The sequence below is a fragment of the Gorilla gorilla genome, chromosome 6 (assembly GCF_029281585.2).
Source record: "Gorilla gorilla gorilla isolate KB3781 chromosome 6, NHGRI_mGorGor1-v2.1_pri, whole genome shotgun sequence".
In the NCBI taxonomy this organism is placed as follows: domain Eukaryota; kingdom Metazoa; phylum Chordata; class Mammalia; order Primates; family Hominidae; genus Gorilla; species Gorilla gorilla.
The window spans coordinates 50,997,896-51,019,025 of record NC_073230.2 but is presented as its reverse complement, the minus strand read 5'-3'; the positions used below and the strand labels follow the sequence as shown (position 1 = coordinate 51,019,025).

Here is a 21,130-nt window from a genome sequence, read left to right as displayed (position 1 = left end):
CCCGTCTCTACTAAAAATAAAAAAATTAGCTGGGTGTAGTGGCGCATGCCTGTAATTCCAGCTACTTGGGAGGCTGAGACAGGAGAATCACTTGAACCTGGGAGGCGGAGGTTGCAGTGAGCCAAGATTGCGCCACTGCACTCCAGCCTGGGCAACAGGGCGAGACCCCGTCTCAAAAAAAAAAGAAAAATAGCAGACACATTGGTATTTGAGGTGTGGGACCCACAAAGCAAATTAAAGGAAATGTTTTCTTCCAGTGGAAAAAAAAAAAAAAAGGACAAATGAAGAACTGGGATGATGCATGTGAGCTTATGGTGGCTGTCCTCTGAGCTAAGGGAAAAGGACACTGCTTGTTTTTGTGAGCAACATAGGTATGGTTCCCACAAAAATATCCTTGTAGCACTGTTGAAGGAGGCCCAACATTAGAAGACAAGATCCTGGATAAGGCAGTGCTTTTAGGAAATATGCTTCCAGTGGCTAGGGGCTATCTTCAAGTGACATTGTATACAGAAGACATCATCAGACAAAAAAACCATCAAGGAACATTTGAGCACCCAAGCCTCTTGGGGAGCCCCATAAATAATTGGTTATTATTGTTAATAATTGGTTATTAATGATGTGGTGGTGTGTGTTTAGAAGTTCTGCTTTAATGCAAGTAAGGGTAACAAGACAAGAAAATTTAAGTATAAATGTAAATGGGACCTTGTCTATTTCTGTGAGGCTGAGGATTTTTACTTAGGATACCTAAGATTTTTTTTTTTTTTTTTTTTTTTTTTTTTTGAGATAGAGTCTCCCTCTGTAGCCCAGGCTAGAGTGCAGCAGCACAATCCTGGCTCACTGCAACCTCCACCTCCTGGGTTCAAGCAATTCTCCTGCCTCAGCTTCTGAGTATCTGGGATCACAGGTGTGCGCCACCATGCCCGGCTAATTTTTGTGTTTTTAGTAGGGACGCGGTTTCACCATGTTGGCCAGGCTGGTCTCGAACTCCTGACCTGAAGTGATCCACCTGCCTCCGCCTACCAAAGTGTTGGGATTACAGGTGTGAGCCACTGTGCCTTGTCTAGGATACCTAAGATTTTTAGTGCTGACTGGGCGTGGTGGCTCACACCTATAATCCCAGAACTTTGGAAGGCCAAGGCGGGCGGATCATGAGGTCAGGAGATCGAGAGCATCCTGGCTAACACAGTGAAACCCTGTCTCTACTAAAAATACAAAAAATTAGCCCGGCGTGGTGAAGGGCACCTGTAGTCGCAGGTACTCAGGAGGCTGAGGCAGGAGAATGGCTTGAACCCGGGAGGTGGAGCTTGCAGTGAACCGAGATCACAGTACTGCACTCCAGCCTGGGCGACAGAGTGAGACTCTGCCTCAAAAAAATAGAAGATTTTTAGTGCCTTGTCTTAAAAAACTACGCTTGGAAGCCCAATATATAAGAGCAAATGGGCTGTATTCAAAGGAGAAATTGGAGTCCCAGAGCCCTGCTCACTCTGTACTCCTATTTTAACTACACTCCTACCCCTTCACCACCTCTGAGGTGGTTGCTCCTGGTGGCACCTCTGAGGAATTCCCAAGGCTCTGCAGAAAGGGTTTGAAAGCCACTATTTTAGGTAGATGTCAGGTATTAACCAGTGCTACAAATAGAAATCGTTGGTTAGTTTCACTATGTGTTATTAAGAAGTAAATATTGGCTGGGCATGGTGTTTTACTTGAGGTCAGGAGTTCGAGACCAGCCTGGCCAACGTGGTGAAACCCCCATCTCTACTAAAAATACAGAAATTAGCCGGGCATGTTGGCACACATCTGTAAACCCAGCTACTCAGAGGCTGAGGTACGAGAATCGCTTGAACTCGGGAGGCAGAGCTTGCAGTGAGCCGAGATGGCACCACTGTACTTCAGCCTGGGTGACAGAGCAAGACTGTCTCAAAAAAAAAAAAAAAAAGGGTAAATATTTTCATGTTTCTGCATGGTCAGGGTTTTCTGAGCATAGAAAAGTAGAACCTGGGTTAAAAGACAAGCCTTGGAAGTTAAAAGATGACTTAAGGGATATAAAACCCAGAGCGTTGGAGGCATTCCCAAGATTGTAAACCCAGTAACGCTTATTTTACCTTCTCCTGGAGACATTTATTTATGTTCCAAAGGGTAAGATCCCAGGGATCTTCCCCTTTTCTTCCCAAGGAGAATTTGCTTACCATAGGTAGATTGCTTTCTTTCACTTTCTCAGGCGAAGGTGGCAGCTGGGCAGTTATCCTGTACAAACTTACAGATTCAAAATTTTGTGATTCTTCTCCTGTGGTTCAACCCTTACCTATCAATGGGTTTTCATTGCATTGTCTATGGGGTATTAGGTATGGGAAAATGATGTATGTCTTGACTTAAGTAATAATAACTCTGATCTCTGCTCCAGAAACTTTGTGTTTACTTTCAGGTTACAAGAATGAATCAATATAGAGATTAAAAACTTAAATATTTTTAATGTAAAACACTTCTTAGGAGAATATACTTAATAATTTCTCTGTACAGAAATGATTGTATGTATACTTCAGGTTTAAGCTTTACCTTAGTATTCCTAAAACTTTTCAGATTATATCAGTTTTCCTTATAGAGGTGCTTATTGTTAGCTGTTTCATGTTAAAGGCTACTAATAGTGGAAAAATAAGTGCTTCTGTAGGATATGATTAGCTCACTCGTTGATAGGGTTAGACCTGCACTGAACACAGTAGATTGCTTAACTGTCACTTAAATAATGATCTCATTGATAAAGGGAGAATTAGAAGTGGTTTGTTTTCAAGGGTTTCTGAGAGTCAAATTCTACTGCTTCATTAAAATGTGGTATTTTGGGGCCAGGCACAGTTGCTCACGCCTGTAATGCCAGCACTTTGGGAGGCCGAGGCAGGCAGATCACGAGGTCAAGAGTTCAAGACCAGCCTGGCCAACATGGTGGAATCCCGACTTTATTAAAAATACAAAAATTAGCCAGGTATGGTTGTGCGTGTCTGTAATCCCAGCTACTCGGGAGGCTGAGGCAGGAGATTGAACCCGGGAGGTGGAGGTTGCAGTGAGCTGAGAGCGTACCACTGCACTCCAGCCTGGGTGACAGAGCAAGACTCTGTATCCAAAAAAAAAAAAATGTGATATTTTCATTTCCAATTATGCAAGGTAGTCAAGCACAAGAGAAATGTTTTATACATAGTTACTTCTTTGTAGACTAATATTCCTCACCCAAGTGTAACACAGGTATTAATGCATTAAGTTATGCTTATAAAAGTTTTTCACCGAAAATAATAAAATTGCTGACAGATTATTTCTATATGAAGAAACATAGAGTATGAATATTGTTTTCCAGATACAAAGACTAAAAGTTTATTTAAAAATGAGTAAATATGGCTGAGTGTGGTGGCTCACGCCTGTAATCCCAGCACTTTGGGAGGCCGAGGCAGGCAGATCACCTGAGGTCAGAAGTTCGAGACCAGCCTGACCAACATAGTGAAACCCATCTCTACTAAAAATACAAAAATTAGCCGGGCGTGGTGGCATGTGCCTGTAGGCCGAACTACTTGGGAGGCTGAGACAGGAGAATTGCTTGAACCCGGGGGGCAGAGGTTGCAGTGAGCTGAGATTGTGCCACTGCACTCCAGCCTGGGTGACAGAGTGAGAGTCTGTCTCAAATAAATAAATAAGTAAAATAAATAAATAAAATGAGTAAATAAAATTTTTATGTCCCTAGCATTTACATATTTGTATTTTTTCAATTGTTAAAATGATGGATACATTTTGCAAAAAATGTGAAATATTTAGGAAAACAGAAAGCAAGGAAAAATAGAGATCTCTTTTTAAAATTGTATTTCTTGAGACAGGGTCTGGCTCTATTGCCTAGGATGAAGTGCAGTGGCATGATCACAGCTCATTGCAGCCTTGACCTCACTGGCTCAAGTGATCCTCCTACCTCAGCCTGCTGAGTAGCTGGGATTACAGGCATGTGCCACCAGGCTTGACTAATTTTTTTGTATTTTTTTTATAGAGACAGGGTTTCCTCATATTGCTGAGGCTGGTCTCCAATTCCTGTGCTCAAGTGATCCGCCTGCCTTGGCCTCCCAAAGTGCTGGGATTATAGGTGTGAGCCACCACGCCTGGCCAGATAATTTCTTTATGTCCGGTTTTTACACAGATATGGCAGAGAGACAATTGGAGTAGTATTTTTAGGTTTTGTGGCTGGCATTGGCGAAAAGAGGTCTGGTTTCTGTGACCCTTCTTAGGGAAGAGGGATTCTAGTTTTTTTTTATTGTTGTCGTTGTTTGTTTGTTTTGAGACTGAGTCTCGCTCTGTTGCCAGGCTGGAGTGCAGTGATTTGATATTGGCTCACTACAATCTCTGCCTCCTGGGTTCAAGCGATTCCCCTGCCTCAGCCTCCCGAGTAGCTGGGACTACAGGCACGCACCACCACCCCTGGCTAATTTTTCTTATTTTAGTAGAGACGAGGATTCACCATGTTGGCCAGGATGGTCTCGATCTCCTGACCTTGTTATCTGCCCACCTCGGCCTCCCAAAGTGCTGGAATTACAGGTGTGAGCCACCGTGCCTGGCCGGATTCTAGTTTTTATAGCTATCCTCAGAGGAGCATGGGACTGAGAGATAGGAAGGCAGGAGGTCAGAGAAAAACTTTGGCTTCTGAGGCTGCTGTGATGCCTACATTTTTGGGTGTGGTTTCTGTGCCTCAACAATGGTAAACACCTACCTTTCTTCTGGGAGGGAGTCTGGAATTGTGCTACATGGTATGCAGAGAGTGCCTATGTAAATAGTCTTCAGTGAAAACCTAGGTTCTGAGTCTCTAATGGGTTTCCCTGGGCAGAAACTTTGTGTGTTTCTATATCTATTTTTTGTTGTTGCTGGAGAAAGAAGCATGCTTGATATGGCCTTCCATGAGAGCAAAAGAACATAAGCAGCCTCTGCATGGCATGAATTTTTTCCATCTCTACCTGTGTCTTTTCCTCTTGTTGGTCCTGTCATATGTCATTTTGCTGTAGTAAACCTTAGCTCTGTATACAACCAGATGGTTAGGTCCTGTGGATCCTCCTAGCAAATCACTGAAAATATGTGTGGTCTTGGGAAACCCTGAAACAATTCCAAAGGCAGAAACCATAAAATAATTTTTTTCTTTTTTTTTGGGATGGAGACCCGCTTTGTCGCCCAGGATGGAGTGCAGTGGTATGATCTCAGCTCACTGCAACCTCTTGCTCCCGGGTTCAAGCGATTCTTCTGCCTCAGCCTCCCAAGTAGCTGGGATTACAGGCATGCGCCACCATGCCCGGCTAATTTTTGTGTTTTTAGTAGAGACGGGGTTTCACCATGTTGGTCAGGCTGGTCTCAAGCTCCTGACCTCAGGTGATCCACCCTCCTTGGCTTCCTAAAGTGCTGGGATTACAGGCATGAGCCACCATGCCCAGATGAAATGATTTTTTAAAAATATGAAATCTTAAAACACCTTTGAAAAGTGAAGAGCAGATAGGGAAAAATTACCTTTACTAAATATGACTGATAAAAGATTAATATTCTTAGTGTATGTATAATTCATATAAACCTATAAGAAAAAGATAAATGTGCATGTAGAAATATGGACCAACATCAAGAATAATTTATAAGAGAAGATATAGCTCTCTCCCTCTCCCTCTCCCTCTCCCTCTCCCTCTCCCTCTCCCTCTCACTCTCACTCTCCCTCTCCCTCTCCCTCTCCCTCTCCCTCTCCCTCTCCCTCTCCCTCTCCCTCTCCCTCTCCCTCTCCCTCTCCCTCTCCCCTCTTTCCACGGTCTCCCTCTGATGCCGAGCCGAAGCTGGACGGTACTGCTGCCATCTCAGCTCACTGCAACCTCCCTGCCTGATTCTCCTGCCTCAGCCTGCCGAGTGCCTGCGATTGCAGGCGCGCGCCGCCCCGCCTGACTGGTTTTCGTATTTTTTTGGTGGAGACGGGGTTTCGCTGCGTTGGCCGGGCTGGTCTCCAGCTCCTAACCGCGAGTGATCAGCCAGCCTCGGCCTCCCGAGGTGCCGGGACTGCAGACAGAGTCTGGTTAACTCAGTGCTCAATGGTGCCCAGGCTGGAGTGCAGTGGCGTGATATCGGCCCGCTACAACCACCTCCCAGCCGCCTGCCTTGGCCTCCCAAAGTGCCGAGATTGCAGCCTCTGCCCGGCTGCCGCCCCGTCTGGGAAGTGAGGAGCGTCTCCGCCTGGCCGCCCATCGTCCGGGATGTGAGGAGCCCCTCTGCCTGGCTGCCCAGTCTGGAAAGTGAGGAGCCCCTCTGCCTGGCTGCCCAGTCTGGAAAGTGAGGAGCCTCTCTGCCCGGCCGCCATCCCATCTAGGAAACAAGGAGCGCCTCTTCCCGGCCGCCATCACATCTGGGAAGTGAGGAGCGGCTCTGCCCGGCCACCCATCATCTGAGATGTGGGGAGCACCTCTGCCCTGCCGCCCCGTCCAGGATGTGAAGAGCGTCTCTGCCCGGCCGCCCCGTCTGAGAAGTGAGGAGACCCTCTGCCTGGCAACCGCCCCGCCCGAGAAGTGAGGAGCCCCTCCGCCCGGCAGCCGCCCCGCCTGAGAAGTGAGGAGCCCCTCCGCCCGGCAGCCACCCCGTCTGGGAAGTGAGGAGCATCTCCGCCCGGCAGCCACCTCGTCCGGGAGGGAGGTGGGGGGGTCAGCCCCCCGCCCGGCAAGCCGCCCCGTCCGGCCAGCCGCCCCGTCCGGGAGGGAGGTGGGGGGGCCAGCCCGCCGCCCGGCCAGCCGCCCCGTCCGGGAGGGAGGTGGGGGGGCCAGCCCCCCGCCCGGCAAGCCGCCCCGTCCGGCCAGCCGCCCCGTCCGGGAGGGAGGTGGGGGGGTTAGCCCACCGCCCAGCCTGCCGCCCTGTCCAGGAGGGAGGTGGGGGTTCGGACCCCCGCCTGGCCGGCCACCCGGTCCGAGAGGTGAGGGGCGCCTCTGCCCGGCCGCCCCTACTGGGAAGTGAGGAGCCCCTCTGATCGGCCAGCCGCTCCGTCCGGGAGGGAGGTGGGGGGGTCAGCCCCCCGCCCGGCCAGCCACCCCGTCCGGAAGGGAGGTGGGGGGGTCAACCCCCCACCCCGCCAGCCGCCCCGTCCGGGAGGGAGGTGGGGGGGTTAGCCCCCCACCTGGCCAGCCGCCCCGTCCGGGAGGTGAGGGGCACCTCTGCCCGGCCGCCCCTACTGGGAAGTGAGGAGCCCCCTCGCCCGGCCAGCCGCCCCGTCCGGGAGGGAGGTGGGGGGTTAGCCCCCCACCTGGCCAGCCGCCCCGTCCGGGAGGTGAGGGGCGCCTCTGCCCGGCAGCCCCTACTGGGAAGTGAGGAGCCCCTCTGCCCGGCCAGCCGCTCCGTCCGGGAGGGAGGTGGGGGGGTCAGCCCCCCGCCCGGCCAGCCGCCCCGTCCGGGAGGGAGGTGGGGGGGTCAGCCCCCCGCCCGGCCAGCCGCCCCGTCCAGGAGGGAGGTGGGGGGGTTAGCCCACCGCCCAGCCTGCCGCCCTGTCCAGGAGGGAGGTGGGGGTTCGGCCCCCCGCCTGGCCGGCCACCCGGTCCGAGAGGTGAGGGGCGCCTCTGCCCGGCCGCCCCTACTGGGAAGCGAGGAGCCCCTCTCATCGGCCAGCCGCTCCGTCCGGGACGGAGGTGGGGGGTCAACCCCCCGCCCGGCCAGCCGCCCCGTCCGGGAGGGAGGTGGGGGGGTTAGCCCCCCACCTGGCCAGCCGCCCCGTCCGGGAGGTGAGGGGCACCTCTGCCCGGCCGCCCCTACTGGGAAGTGAGGAGCCCCTCTGCCCGGCCAGCCGCTCCGTCCGGGAGGGAGGTGGGGGGGTCAGCCCCCCGCCCGGCCAGCCGCCCTGTCCGGGAGGGAGGTGGGGGGGGGTCAGCCCCCCGCCCGGCCAGCCGCCCCGTCCGGGAGGGAGGTGGGGGGGTCAGCCCCCCACCCGGCCAGCCGCCCCGTCCGGGAGATGAGGGGCGCCTCTGCCCGGCCGCCCCTACTGGGAAGTGAGGAGCCCCTCAGCCCGGCCAGCCGCCCCGTCGGGGAGGGAGGTGGGGGGGTCAGCCCACCGCCCAGCTTGCCGCCCTGTCGGGGAGGGAGGTGGGGGGTCAGCCCCCCGCCTGGCCAGCCACCCCGTCCGGGAGGGAGGTGGGGGGGTCAGCCCACCGCCCAGCCTGCCGCCCTGTCCGGGAGGGTGGTGGGGGTTCGGCCCCCCGCCTGGCCAGCCGCCCCATCCGGGAGGTGAGGGGCGCCTCTGCCCGGCCGCCCCTACTGGGAAGTGAGGAGCCCCTCTGCCCGGCCAGCCGCCCCGTCCAGGAGGGAGGTGGGGGTGGTCAGCTCCCTGCCCGGCCAGCCGCCCCGTCCGGGAGGTGAGGGGCACCTCTGCCCGGCCGCCCCTACTGGGAAGTGAGGAGCCCCTCTGCCCGGCCACCACCCCGTCTTGGAGGTGTACCCAACAGCTCATTGAGAACGGGTCATGATGACAATGGCGGTTTTGTGGAATGGAAAGGGGGGAAAGGTGGGGAAAAGATTGAGAAATTGGATGGTTGCCGTGTCTGTGTGGAAAGAGGTAGACATGGGAGACTTTTCATTTTGTTCTGTACTAAGAAAAAATTCTTCTGCCTTGGGATCCTGTTGATCTGTGACCCTACCCCCAACCCTGTGCTCTCTGAAACATGTGCTGTATCCACTCAGGGTTGAATGGATTAAGGGCGGTGCAAGATGTGCTTTGTTAAACAGATGCTTGAAGGCAGCATGCTCGTTAAGAGCCATCACCACTCCCTAATCTCAAGTACCCAGGGACACAAACACTGCGGAAGGCCGCAGGGTCCTCTGCCTAGGAAAACCAGAGAACTTTGTTCACTTGCTTATCTGCCGACCTTCCCTCCACTATTGTCCTGTAACCCTGCCAAATCCCCCTCTGCGAGAAACACCCAAGAATGATCAATAAAAAAAAATTTAAAAAAAAAAAAAAAAAAAAAAAAAAAAAAAAAAGAGAAGATATAAAAAGAGCAGATTTAAAAGATGTTCAATTTCAGAAGTCATTAAATAAGTACAAATTAAAATAATAGTGACATGCAAATTTTTAACTGTTAGGTTGCAGCAAACAAACAAAAACTCCACAAACTCAGGAGATTATGTTTAGAGTTATGGAAGATGATAGAGAACATGATTTTCATAGCATACTGATATATACACACACACACATATATATAATATTATATATACCCTTTTTGGTGGATGGTTTGATAATATGTATTAAGAGTATTAAGGAATTCATAACATGAATATGGCTAGGCCACTTTAAAGCCTACCTCTGTCATTGGAAGCAAGTTCTTTGCTTCCCCTTCTCTATCTCCAAAAACTCTGAAAGCACTAAAGACTAATTTTTACCTTGACTACCTGAAGAGAAGTCTCTGGGAAGATTCCTTAGTCCAGCACATAGAAATTTCTAAACTTCTCTCCAGACATTTCTCTTGCTCTTCAGAGTTGCTCACTGGAAGCTGTTAAAAACAAAACCAAATCATAAAACAAATCTCTCACATATGTATCGCCCCCACGTTTCTTCCAAGCTGCCTCTTCCTTTCCATTCTATTCCTCCGTGTTAAATATCTAAAATATTCCATGGAATGGGCTCTCTATATATTTTTTTGTGTCAAGAGGCTCTTCGTATTCACACTCTAACACTGCAACACCCCACTGTCTTCATCCACCCCATGCATATTTTCTTTGCTGTGACAATTGTAATTCTCCTTAAGTACCTATGAAGTTGTTTGATCAACCAACCTAGAATGGTCACTACTTTGCCAGTTTTCCCCTGGATGGGATGCATTTTTCTTATTTGCACTAAAGTCTTCCTTTTGGTCAGTCTTCTCCGTAGGAGAATCACGTCACCAATGTTGAGAAATTCCAGGGATCTTTTGGGTTTGTGAGCATTCTTATGTTGAATAGTAATTTGCAGTGATCATTTCCCCTCCAGTTTCTGGTTCAATCCCTTCTAATCCTCTGGACAGCTAACTTCAGGATGGCCCGTTAAAGAAGCCTGAACACCTAAGTTTTTTCCTTTGACTTGTTGACTTTTGGTTGTGCATTCTATAACTGTAGATTGATTTATAAAATCTATAAATTGGTACCATTTTGTACCCTTTCACGTACCAATTTGAGGTGATTTTCTTTTTTATTTTTTTGAGACAGACTCTTGCTCTGTCACCAGGCTGGAGTGCAGTGGCGCGATCTTGGCTCATTGCAACCTCCGCCTCCCGGGTTCAAGCCATTCTCCTGCCTCAGCCTCCCAAGTAGCTGGGATTACAGGCGCCCGCCACCATGCCCAGCTAATTTTTTGTATTTTTAGTAGAGACGGGGTTTCACCATGTTGGGCAGGATGGTCTCGATCTCCTGACCTCGTGATCCGCCTGCCTCGGCCTCCCAAAGCTCTGGGATTACAGGCGTGAGCTACCGCGCCCGGCCGTGAAGTGATTTTCAAATCCTAAATGATTTGAAAAGGAATTATTTGCGTATTTTAAGTTGATATTTTAAAGTTGTCATCGCTTATGTAAATTTTATACTGTAAACCAAGGTGAGAATAAGATCTGGGATATGTTAGGAATCTGCTTTCCTTTGCCTTGTAGGAGAAGGCTTATTGTGAAAGAAGGCTTACTTACAGGTTGATCAATTGTAGGAAAGAATATCTATGGAAGTTGAAGATCTGGAAATTGATTTACTGAAATGATTCATGCATCCCTTAGGCAAGTATTTTCCTTTTTTGTTAGACAGGGTCTTCCTCTGTTGCCCAGGCTGGAGTGCAGTGATGCCATCATAGCTCATTGCAGCCTTGACCTGCTGGGCTCAAGTGATCCTTCCACGTCAGCCTCCTGAGTAGCTGGGACCACAGGCATGCACCATCATTCCCAGCTGACTTTTTTACTTTTTATTTTTATTTGGCAAAGATGGCATCTTGCTATGTTGTGCTGGTTGGTCTCAAACTCCAGGGCTCAAGTGATGCTCCCACCTTGGCCTTCCAAATATTGGGATTACAGGTGTGAGTCACCTCGCCCAGCCGTTAGGGAATTCTTCACATATTCCAATTTGAAGATTGCCACTAAAAGGACAGTGAAACAGTCTACCCTGAAATAGACATCCTAGTTGTTGATGGTGTGAACTCATTCAGAACTCATGCTGCCTCTGATGCCTGGCATCTTTATTGGGCAGGACTGGCGGGGTTGTGCTGCAGTACAAATTAGCCCAATCTCAGTCGCTCAATACAATAAAAACATCTTACATGTGTAGCTACACTATTTGAAATTTGTGGGCTCTAAGGAGAGTAGAGGCCTGGAGGATTTCATGGGGTGTTTTTAAAGGTCAGAGTTGGAAATGGCTTTTATTATTTTTGCCTGTGTTTCACTGGCAAGATCCAAGTCATTTGACTCCAACATAATTGCAAGAGAAGCTGGAAAATGTGGAAGAGCAGTGAGATGTGGGATTAGCACTGAGTTGTACTTTGGTTGTGACATGCTTTAACCATGATTCAAAAGTTCTTTTTCTGGCCTTTTTGTACTATACTTTCTGCAAATTTCTCAAGCTTTTATTTAAAAAGTAGTGTTGGCTGGGCATAGTTGCTCACACCTGTAATCCCAGCACTTTGGGAGGTCGAGGTGGGCAGATCACAAGGTCAGGAGATCAAGACCATCCTGGCTAACACGGTGAAACCCCATCTCTACTATAAATACAAAAAATTAGCCGGGCGTGGTGGCGCGCACCTGTAGTCCCAGCTACTCAGGAGGCTGAGGCAGGAGAAACACTTGAACTGTGGAGGTGGAGGATGCAGTGAGCTGAGATCGCGCCACTGCACTCCAGCCTGGGTGATAGAGCGAGACTCTGTCTCAGGAAAAAAAAAAAAAGCAGGTTATTATATAATATCTAGCACAGATTAGATTTTTTTGAACAAAAATGGTGCATCTGTGTATGCAGCCACCCACTTGTCTATCTCTGAAAGGATTTATACCCAAAACACTACCAATTATTACCTTTAAATGATTAAAAAATGAGTGATTTCAATTTTGTCAATTTTCTTTAGCTCTATTTTCTTAATTTTTTGAATTGAATTTTTTTTTTTTTTTTTTTTTTTTTTAGACAGAGTCTAGCTCTGTCACCCAGACTGAAGGGCAGTGGCGTGATCTCAGCTCACTGCAGTCTCCACGTCCTGGGTTTGAGCAATTCTCCTGCCTCAGTCTCCCAGATAGCTGGGACTGCAGGCATGCACCACCACACCCAGTTAATTTTTGTATTTTAGTAGAGATGGGGTTTCACTAGTTGGCCAGGATGGTCTCGAACTCCTGGCCTCAGGCGATCTGTCCACCTCGGCCCCCCAAAGTCCTGGGATTATAGGCGTGAGCCACCATGCCTGACCCTTGAATTTTTTTTTTTCTTTTGAGACGGAGTCTTGTTCTGTCATGCAGACTGGAGTGCAGTGGCGCAATATTGGCTTGCTCACTGCAACCTTCTCCTCCTGGGTTCAAGCGATTCTCCTGCCTCAGCCTCCCAAGTAGCAGGGACTACAGGCACCTTCCACCATGCCCAGCTAATTTTTTTGTATTTTTAATAGAGATGAGGTTTCACCATATTGGCCAAGCTGGTCTCGAACTGCTGACCTTGTGATCTGCCTGCCTTGGCCTCCCAAAGTGCTGGGATTACAGGCATGAGCCACTGCGCCCAGCCTGAATTGTTTATGTAAAGAGAAAACATGGAAATTAATTGCAAAAGTTGAGGATTTTTTTTTTCTGTTTTTGTTGTGTCTCTTTATTTACTTTATTAATGTAACAGAGGCTTCAGAAAATTAATATTAATTAGTTGAATTGGAAGGTGAATTTCTATTTTATTTTTTATTATGCATAAACATTTGATGCTGAAAATTCATGTCCCCTCTGCCTCCAGAGATTTCAGAAAAAGAAATCTAATTAAAAATTATCATCTCGATGTGATTCTTTTGTGAGTGATTGTGTTAAAGAGGAATAAAGTGGATGATGATGAGACAATAATTAATCCATCAATACATACTCATGAATTTCCATGATGAACAGAATTGAAGCCTCCTTGAGTCCATGAAGATCTTTTACTCTCCTTTTCCACGAACCTCATTTCTTATTTCCCATGAACCTAGAAATTGAAAACAATTATTGCCTGCTGACTCCCAAATTATTATTTCCCTGGAATGTCTTCCAGTGGATACTAATTTTCCAGGTACCCTCCACTCCTAAAATTTCCTATCAAACTAGGTTGTTAGGAACAGAGCTTCTTCCGTGACTGCAGACACATGCTGGAAAGGAAACATCATGCTAACTATTATAGATAAAGCTTCAGCAGATTAAGAGAGCATGCTTTGAAGAGAGGCCCATTTTCTGCCTCCTCATGCATAAGGTCTGGTGGTTAAATTCTCTGTAAATCATCAAATTAAAAAATTATTTTGGTGTATATCACAGGTTTCTGTTTCATATTGCTATTTGAGCAGTTTGTTTTGTGACTTGGCCTTTAAGAATTTTTTTTTAATCTCAATAGTTGGCTAGTATGGGTGGGAAGGGATGCCATGATTCCTGTCACACAGATGAACCACTTGTGTGGGCATCTGTCAATTATCCCTGCTCTGGTGTTGCTCAAGTTTATTTGTGTCGTCTAAACCCCAGGGCCAAGTACCAGGGGAGTCCTACCAAGCAGCTTTGGCAAGCATAGAATTGATGGCAGCTTCATTATAATTATACTTCTTTGCATGGTTGACCAGCTGTATCATCATAATAGCTTTCCATACTAGAGGCCAAAAAGACAGAGAGATATACAAGCTGCTCAATATATTTCAACAAATTACATTACAATTTATGCCTTTTCCAACTGTTTCATGCCTTGTAATCATCCCCTACTCCCACCCAGCCCATCAGTTCTTTCAGAAATATGCAAAATTTGACTCTAGATATACTTTTTAAGTATAGCGCATTAAGAAGTGATTTTTTTCCTGTTCCTTAGAATAATCATATGTTTATCTTTTCTTGTTTTCAAACAAGAAGTTATTTGCTGTAACAGATCATGTGACTGTATAATACATATATGATAATGATGATAATCATAATAATTGCAGGCCAGGTGTGGTGGGTGGTTCATGCCTATAACCACAGAACTTTGGGAGGCCGAGGCTGGTGGATCACTTAAGATCAGGAATTCAAGACCAGCCTGGCCAATATGGTGAAACCCCATCTCTACAAAAAATATATAAAAATTTGCTGGATGTGGTGGCACACGCCTGTAATCCCAGCTATTCAGGAGGCTGAGGCAGGAGAATCACTTGAACCTGGGAGGCGGAGGTTGCAGGGAGCCGAGATTGTGCCTCTGCACTCCAGCCTGGGTGACAGAGCTAGACTCCATCTTTAAAAAAATAAAAATAACAGTTGCAGGTTTTAGTGGCATTTACTTTATGCTGGGGGTATACTAAACACTTTATATACAACATTTCATTTAAAACTTGCAAACTCTATGAGACAGGTGCTTCAGATGAGGAAAGGGAAGCTTTGAGAAGTGGAGTTACCTCATGCAATGTCACTGAGCTCTTACATAGTAGAGCAGGGAGTTGAATCCAGGCAGTCTGACTTTTAATGATTTAAAACTCACTCATTGATTTTGACTTAAATATGCTCTAGAAGTCCTTTCTGAGTGTCTTATCAGATAATAAAATTCCATTACCTGATATTAAATGAATTCAATTTACAAGTTTTTGTTTCATTAAATGGCCAACTATTTACATGAAACGATATTCAACATCATTAGTCATGAGTGAGATGCAAATTAAAACCCCAACAAGAAACCTTTATACGCCCATTCAAACAGCTAACATTAAAAAATAAACAATTCCATGGCTGGGCATGGTGGCTCACACCTGTAATCCCAGCATTTTGGGAGGCTGAGGCAGGCAGATCACCTGAGGTCAAGAGTTTGAGAGCAGCCTAGCCTACATGATGAAACCCTGTCTCTACTAAAAATACAAAAATTAGGCATAGTGGTGGGTGCCTGTAATTCCAGCTACTTGGGAGGCTGAGGCAGAAGAATTGCTTGAACCCAGGAGGTGGAGGTTGCAGTGAGCCGAGATTGCGCCACTGCACTCCAGCCTGGGTGACAGAGTGAGACTCCACCTCAAAAAAAAAAAAAAAAAAAAAAAGAACAATTCCTATCTTTCAAAGATATGGAACATATGGAACTCTTATACAGTGTGGTATAAGCATTTTAGAAATCTGTTTAGACAGTTTCTTAAAAAGCTATACATGCACTTACCATATAACTCAGCCATTCCGCTAAGTATTTACACAAGAGAAATGAAGACATGTTCTCACAAAGATTTGTACACAAATGTTCATAGCATCTTGATTCACTGTAGCCTAAAAACCAATTCAGTGTCCGTCAACAGCTGAATGTATAAACAAATGTGGTATATCCATACAGTAGAGTGTACTCATAAAAATGCAACAATGTGATGAAACTCAGAATCATTATGCTTAAAGAGAGAAGCCAGACACAAAAATACATACTGTTTTTCATTTATATAAAATTCTAGATAATGAAAATTAAATTATAGTGACAGAAAGCAGATCAGTGGATGTCTGAAGCTGGAAATTGAGGAAGAGGTAGTTTGCAAAGGGCAGGTGGAAAGTTTTAGGTGCTAGAAAGTTCTCTTTCTTGATTGTGGAGGTGATTTTGTTACGGATGGGTCTTTGTTCTTAGAGCTCCCAAGATGGTGGCAGGCTGCTCCTAAGATGGGGTGGGCTGCTCCCAAGATGGCGGCAAGCCTTTTGTTCTCTGACCTGGGGTTCTTGACCTCACGGATTCCAAGGAATGGAACCTAGGGCCATGCAGTGAGTGTTATACCTCTATTATAAGCTGTGGGTCACAGAAGAGAACTGTGGAACCCAGTGACTAGTGTTCAGCTCGATTAGGATGAACCTGGGCACTTAGCAATGCAGGAACAATGGTGAGCCTTTAGCCCAGTCGAGAGCGGCAATGGGTGCCTCACTGGATCAGAAACACAGCGGACACCCTGCCAGATCTGGAGGGGTGGAAGTCAGGGGCGGGTCTGCGACAGCAGCAAACAGCAGTGGTGGAGAGTGAGCCAAAGCTCAGCTTGAGCCATAACAAACACGGACCAGAAGAGTGTGCAGTTGCAAGATTTAATAGAGTGAAAACAGAGCTCCCATACAATGGGAGGGGACCCAAAGGGGGTTGCCCACTCCCGGCTCAAATGCCTGGAGTTTATATCCCAATCATTGTCCCTTCCCCTGTGCTCTCAGGCGATATATGATTTGACTATTTCTTTACCTCCTGCTTTTAGCCTAATTTGTATTTTAGTGAGCCCTCTTTACTACCTGATTGGTTGGATGTGAGCTGAGTTAGAAGCCCTGTGTTTAAAGGTGGGTGTGGTCACCTTCCCAGCTAGTCTTAGGAATTCTTAGTTGGACTAGGAAATCCAGCTAGTCCTGTCTCTCAGTACCCCCCAACAGGAAAACCTAAGTGCTGTAGGGGAGGTTGGCCGATGACCACTCTAACTGCTTCCTGCTGAATTGGGGCGTAGTAGGGGTCATGCAGTTGAGATTTCCTCGGGAGGGGTGCCTTCAGTGTCATCAACATCATAGCATGTGCTAGCAGGCTGGTCCAGGGGTCCGTGGTAGATCTTAGTCATGAACTGCATCTGGGGCTCTATTTGAAGAACAATTTGTAGTTTTACAGCTTCACAGCTTCTATTTGGAAGAGATAAACTTAACAAGGAGGTTAAAGATACAGGGATTGAAATGTATGGCCTGCAGTGCAAAGTGCAGGAGATTATTTCTTCAGCACACTTCACAGGCCCTGACTATCTGCTTGACAGTTTTTAAAAGGCCTGGTCCAGTAAATAATGATTTGGCCATCTGATGGGTGCTATCAATGCCTAAGTGAAAGGTTTGGTGAAGGGATTTAAGTAATTTCCATTGGTTAGCTGCAGGCAGAAGTATTTTTCCTTCTTCGGCGGCTAGCCATCCTGAGGGGAGGAAACTATTTTCTCTTGAGATTCCCCATTCTATTTCTTCTGCCGAGTACTGGGGCTTGGTTTCCTGGAGGGGATTACCCCATACTAGGGGTCCTTCTATAAGCATTTCTAATGGATGGTCCCGCCTTGCGGATCTTTTGGCTTCAATATCTGCTTGGTGGTTCCCTTCTATTTCCCTTTTCTTTCCTTTCTGATGACCCCAGCAGTGTAAGACTGCCACCTCTTTAGGTTTCTGTACAGCCAATAATAATCTCCTAATGGCTTCCTGATATTTGATAGGTGTTCCCTCGGAAGTTAGGAATTCCCTTTCTCTCCATATTGCTGCGTGGGCATGGAGGACTAGGTAAGCACACTTAGAGTCTGTATATATATTTACCCTTTTTCGTTCTCCTAATTATAGTGTAAAATGGCCCCTGCTTTTGCTAGGATGTCCCTCCCTAACAAAGGAGTGGGGCTTTCAGGCATAATTAGAAAGCCATGTGAAAAGAGTAAAGTTCCCCAGTCACAACTTAGTGGCTGAGAGAAGTATCTAGTGACTGCCTGTCCTAGGACCCCTAGGATAGTGACAGATCTGGTGGACAGTTGTCCGGGACAGGAGAGTAAGACTGAGAAGGATGTGCCAGTGTCCAGGAGACAGTTAACTTCCTGGCCATTAATGGTCAAGCATACCTGGGGCTCTGTGAGGGTGATGGCATAGGCTGGCACTTGCCCTGGGCACCCTCATTCCTGCTGCTGGATCATCTGGTTAGTGGCTTCTGACTCAGGACTGTCCCCTAGGGCAGTGGGCCTTCCAGTGATTCCCTTGACATAATAGGCATGGACGAGGGGGAGGCTTATTTCTGTTCGGACAATCTTTTTTAAAATGTCCTTGTAGACTGCACTGGAAGCAAGCCCTACTAGGCATTTTATTTGCCCAGCCTTTTGCTTTTCCAAAGCCTCCAAAGTCTGTTTGCCTGAGGGCCACAACTAAGTGGTGGCCTTTTTTTTTTTTATCCCATTTGTCCCATTCTGCCTGCTCCTCCTGATCTCTATTATAAAAACTGAGGTTGCCAAGTTCAATAGGGTTTCTAAGTTTTGCTCCGGGCCTAAGGTGGACTTCTGAAGTTTTTTCCTAATGTCTGCAACTGACTGAGTGATAAACTTATCCTTTAAGATTAGTTGGCCTTCAATAGAGTCAGGTGACAGAGAGCTATACTTCCTCAATGCCTCCCTTAGTCTCTCCAGAAAGGCAGTCTCTCTTCTTTTCCTTGTGTTATAGTGGACATCATTGAATAATTTATAGGCTTCTTCCTAATTTTCCTTAGTCCTTCTGGCATGCAAGTTAGCAAATGTCTGTGGCACCAATCTCCATGTTCTGATTCTGTGTCCCAATGAGGGTCTACACTGGGAACTGCCTGCTGGCCTGTGGGGAATGATTCTCTTTCCTCTGTTGTCATCCTATCATTGATCTGACTGAGATATCAGAGATCGCCAGACTCTCGGGCTGCAGTTACGGCGGCACTTCTCTCATTTGGGGTTAATGTCTGATCTAGCAATAACATTATATCTCTCCATGTCAGATCAAAGGATTGTCCTAACCCTTATAAAACATCAATATAGCCATAAGGGTTATCTGAGAATTTACCTAGGTCTATTTTAATTTGCTTCAAGTCTGACAGGGAAAAAATTACATACACTCTGACTGGGCTGAATTCTCCAGAATACATCTTAGGGGCGTTTTTGCCTTAGGGGGAACATTTTCTATTTGAAAAAAGAACATAGGGATGCCAGTGCCTCTAGTCATTTTCCAATGAGCATTAGTCCTAGAGTGTCCTCTATGGTCCTAATGCTTATTCCTTTCCAGGGTGCATAACCACCCATGGACCTCTGCTTATCGGATTAGTTACGCTCACCGATGTAGCAGTCCTGCACCTGTTTTCCCACCTTTCTTAACCACAAAGAAAGGGGTATGGGTTGCTGGAGTCTAGTGGTCCTTTAACAGCGTGCCCAACATTGCCTTTGCACTCAGAGGTGAGTTCCTTTCCAGGGTGCATAACCACCCATGGACCTCTGCTTATCGGATTAGTTAATGCTTACTGATGTAGCAGTCCTGCACCTCTTTTCCTGCCTCTCTTGACCACAGAGAAAGGGTTGGGGCTGCTGGATTCTAGTGGTCCTTTACCAGCATACCCGACATTGCCTTTGTGCTCAGGGGTGAGTTCTAGAGTTGGGCTGGGTTCCTGAATATTTCATAACAACCCAGCTGCTGTTATGCCTAGACTATTAGTTCTTTAAAGAAGACTACCAGAGTCTAGAGTCAAAGCTAAGCGGCAAGGATCTTGTACAAGTTTGAACTTGGTTCTTCTATTTTACAGCATACAAGAGGGCCTTGAACAATGCGAGTGTTTGCTTTTTATAGCCTGAGAGTTACAGGGGAACAAAGGAATTTTTTTGGTTCTTGCTTTTTCAGTAAAACTTTGAACGGCTGTCCTTTTATCGGAGACTTTCTTGGTGGTGTTTGTACTGGGCTCAGGAAGTTTGAGAGATATATGGCGATATGTGGTGAGATGGGAAGATGGGATGTGTTTGTACTGGGCTTGTTTGTTTTGAGCCCAGGGCTGAGGAATGTGCCCGGCTCCTTTCATTTCTTCCTTTTTTTTTTTAGGTATTTTTAGAGCCAATTTTGGGTCTTATAAGTCTGATTCTGCTTTAGCGTTTACAGGTTGGTATTGGGCTCTGAGGACTATGAGTTGTACAGTGTCAAACTTTTTTTTAACGAACTGCAAAATTCTGTTAACAACACAAGGTTTTACGGTAAGCAGAAATAGTAGACTTAGTAGGGGTCTAAGGAAGGGGGCTAACAGAGAAAACATAGATGAGTTTCACTATTGGTCTGCAGCTGAAGCAAACTGCCGTGTTTTTACTTTTGTGCTTAACTTTCGTAACTGTTGGACTTGGTCTTTTATGAGCCTTGATTTATTTATGTAGAAACAACAGTCTTTTTTTAGAAACATACACTTTTTTTTTTTTTAGTAGTGAGTAGGTCTAAGGCCTTCCGATTCTGCAAGGTTACCTGTGCTAGGGACGTGAGCTGCCGCTGGAGGGAGGCAAGGGACTTAGCTGACTCCTCTATAGCAATGGCAAATTGTTGGTACAGCTTGTTACTTTTTATAAGGGTGTGACTTAGGGCTCCCCCAGCCAGTCCGGCCGCCATGAAGGATGCGGTGAGGGAGATTCTTGCAATGAGGGGGAGAAATATGGCTTGTGCAGGTCTCGGTCTAGGGTCTGGGTGAATAACAGCACTAGTCTAGTTACTGGTATACCTTAGGAACTCGCCGGCAGTAAGCAGAGTTAACCGGGGAACTAATGTGACAGGAAGACACAGTAGGTTGGTAACAGAGGGGCTTGATAGGTTTTTAGATAATGTTTTATTACACTAGAAGAATATGCCTGATGGAGCCTTTAAGGTGATGTTAGGGGGCGTTGCAGTGATGTTGCAGAGGCTGGAATTAGTTCTTGAGAAACAGTAGGGAAACTTTTTTTGACTGGGGTTTAGGTATAGTGGCACATTAGGGATAGGGGCATATGAGAGGTTTTGGTGGTTGTTAGCTTGGGCTGAGGTGGAGGATCCTCATGGCAGGGGGACAGCGGTTAGCGGTGGACGCCTTAGAGTGGCACACAGAAAGCAGCCAGACAGGCTGTGAAGTCCTGTAAGGTTGGCAAGTTTTAATCTTTTTTGTAATAATTTTAACTAGGAAAAAGGACGTAAGTCTTGTGTCAGGCGGTTTTCTTGTCGCTGGATATTTCCATGGACCAGGGGCCGTACCTGCACTAGACCTTGCCACAGATAGAGGTGACGGCTAGGCTATGTGGAGGCGGAGGAGTAGTATACAGCCTCGTGTTGAGGCGTGGTCTAGCAGGAGTTTTAGGGGTCTCTAACTATCTATGTATATGAAAGGTCTGTATCTTGTCTGTGATGGAAGGGCCATCTGGGATCTATCTGTTTTTTTCCACCCCACCATTGGTATTTATGGATGTTACAATAGTTATAAGGGCAGCTGGCACTTTGGTGCCACTAATAGTGTTTATAATTGTATTTAGTCT

General features: G+C 47.0%; 1 protein-coding gene across 7 annotated transcripts in view; it reads left to right on the top strand.

Annotated features, from left to right (window-relative positions):
* The window catches only part of SUGCT (succinyl-CoA:glutarate-CoA transferase), a 732,345-nt gene that overhangs the window by 19,422 nt on the left and 691,793 nt on the right, over nucleotides 1-21,130 (top strand). The window lies entirely within an intron of this gene.